This window comes from Petromyzon marinus, chromosome 37 (genome assembly GCF_048934315.1).
Source record: "Petromyzon marinus isolate PM22_M1 ecotype Great Lakes invasive population chromosome 37, UKy_Petmar_22M1.pri1.0, whole genome shotgun sequence".
NCBI classification, from domain to species: Eukaryota; Metazoa; Chordata; class Hyperoartia; order Petromyzontiformes; family Petromyzontidae; genus Petromyzon; species Petromyzon marinus.
In genome coordinates this window covers 18761040-18763698 of record NC_133703.1, presented here as the reverse complement: position 1 = coordinate 18763698, position 2659 = coordinate 18761040, and the positions used below count along the sequence as shown (strand labels likewise).

The 2659-nt window shown below is 58.7% G+C and overlaps 1 protein-coding gene across 2 annotated transcripts in view; it reads left to right on the top strand.

Annotated features, from left to right (window-relative positions):
* The first annotated feature begins 745 nt into the window (after positions 1-745).
* LOC116949559 (guanine nucleotide-binding protein G(I)/G(S)/G(O) subunit gamma-13-like) overlaps positions 746-2659 on the top strand; it is a 22947-nt gene continuing 21033 nt past the window's right edge. For both annotated transcript variants that reach the window (XM_032966986.2, XM_076072387.1), the window contains exon 1: positions 746-1284. The gene's annotated coding sequence lies outside the window, so the exon portion shown is untranslated. The remainder of the gene's footprint in view (positions 1285-2659) is intronic.

The following is a 2659-nucleotide window of genomic DNA, read 5'->3' as shown; positions in this document are numbered from 1 at the left end:
CCCCCCCCCCCTCCCAGAGGACGGGGGGCCTCTGTGCGCCCCCATTATCACCGTCCCTCGAGATCAGAGCGTGCACTGTACCCCAGTGCCCCCCCCATTCCTCCTCCTCCCCTCTCCCCTCCACCCGTCTCTCACCCCTCTTCCTCGTCTCCCCTCTTCGTCACCCTCTTCTGCACCTTCCTTCTCTCACCATCTACCTCCTCTTCTTGCACATTCCCCTCTCCCCTCTCCCTCTCATCCCCATCCTGTCTCCCTCCTCCCCCCTTTTCACATTCTACCTCTTCTCCCCCCTCCCATCTCCCTCCTCTCATCCTCTACGTCTCCTACCCCTTCTCTACATTTTCCTCCTCGTCCCTCCCTCTTCTGCATCTCCCCTCCTAATCTCCCTTCTCCCTGCTAATCCCCCCACGCCCCTCGTCTGCATCACCCTTCCCTCCTCCTCTGCATCTTCCTCGTCTGCATCTCCCTCCCCTCTCCCTTCTAACCTCCCCCTCCCCTCCTTCCCCCCTGCCGCTCTCCCTACCCGCTCCCCCTTCTGCTCTTATCTTCGATCGCCATCGAACTCCTCCCCCCCTCTCCCCCCTCCCTCTCCCCCCTCCCTCTCCCCCCTCCCTCTCCCCCCTCCCTCTCCCCCCTCCCTCTCCCCCCTCTCCCCCCCTCCCTCTCCCCCCTCTCTCCCCCCCTCTCTCCCCCCCCCTCTCCCCCCTCTCCCCCCTCTCCCCCCTCTCTCTCCCCCCCCCTCTCCCCCCCTCTCTCCCTCCTCCCTCTCTCTCCTTTCTCCTCTCCCGTCCATCGCAAATCCTACACCGCTTCTCTCTCGAGATCTCCTCCCTCTCTCCCGCCTCCTCCATCCGTCTCTCTCTCTCTCTCCGTCTGCCTCCTCCGTCTGCGCTCATCCATTTTCCAACCTGCACCACCACCACCACCTTCACCGTCCATCGCATCCCGTCTCCCCGTAGGAGCTGCTTAATCCCGTCACCATTCCATCCAGCAGCTGAGACGCAGCATCACGACCGGCACTATCGTCATCACAAACCACCACCATCGTCAGCAGCAGCAGCAGCATCACAGCCACCGTCGTCATTTACATTCACAACCAACATCATCATCATCAGCAGCAGCAGCATCATCACAGCTACAATCATCATCACGACCACCATCGCAACCGCCGCCGTCACCACCACCCGCTCACACCTCGCCCACCCAGCCCTCCCTCTCCCTGGCTGACATCTCTCCTCGTGTCCTGCTCCCCGTCTCGACTCTTCGCTCACCACAACTCACCGGGTGAGTGCCTCTCCTCACCAGGGACCCCCACCACATGAAGCCCCCCCCCCCCCCACCATCGGATAGCCTTGTCCCCCCCCCTTGGGGGGCGGAGGGGGGGGTGGCAGGTGTTGGGGGGGGGGGGCTCAGTGGTCCATGTAAATGCATCTCAGGCCGTGGTAGCTGCCAATCACAGCTGATGGTGGATGAAATTGCGTGCGTGTGTGTGGGGGGAGCGGTGGTGTGGTGGTTAGCGCTACGCTGCGCTACGAACCCGGTAACCCGAGTTCGATTCCCGCTCACTGCCGACACCGGTGACGATTATTTGAACCGGTCCTGGGCCTCCCCTGGGTCGGCTCAGCCTCAAATTAGTACCTGGTGTGCGGTGTGTAAACATCGCCACTGGGAGAGGTAAAGGCGGTCGGGCGTGGTGCTGGCCACCCACCCCCTCGTGTGCCGTGCCGGCCTTCATAGGTGCTCGCTAACAGCACTTGTCCCAACAGTCTGTGAAGGCTATACGGGAGGTCTTTGTGTGTGTCAGCATCACCATCGGTGGTGGGGCGTAGTGGCTAGCCCAGTGGGAACCCGGCGACCCGAGTTCGAGTCCCGCTCGCAGCCAACATCAGTGGCGAATTATTGGAACCGGTCCTGGAGCTCCCCCCCCCCTAGGTCGACTCGGACTTAAACGATTACCTGGTGATGTGTGTCACCATTGGAGAGACAAATGCGCCCGGGTGTGGTGCTGGGCACTCATCCCCTGATAGATCCTCGCGAACAGCACTTGCCCGAATTGGCTGCTGAAGGCTATATCGGGAAGGGTGGAATCTTTGTCTCTCTATGTGTGAGTACGTGTGTGTGTGTGCGTGCATGCATGTGTGTTAGTGCACATGTGCATGCATGTACATGCACGTGTGTGTGTGCACGTGTGTGTATGTGCGTGCGTACGTGTGTATTCGTCTGTCTGTGAGTGCGTTCGTGTCTGTGTGTGGGAAAATAAAGACTTTGGTCAATTTGCAGGACACTGGCGGATAGACTTGACGCAGTGTGGACTGCACTGTAACGCGCATTGCAATGGCAATATTCGTGCCACTCAGATAATCCCACAAAACGGTGCCCATTTTATCCACCCAGAAGTCACGATGATCCACGCGATGAGGGTGATTGATACGGATGTTATTTTGGCTTGGAAATGCCGCCGCTGTAGCATTCGATGTTGGTTGATCTCGAATTGCTGATTATGATGATGCTGCTGCTGATTTTGATTGATAATGCTGCTGATGTTCATTGGCCTCGAAATGCTGATGATTATATTGATGATGATGATGATGTTGTTGATTAGCCTCATAATCCTGCTGCTGATGATGATGATTGACGTAGAAATGCTGATGATGACGCT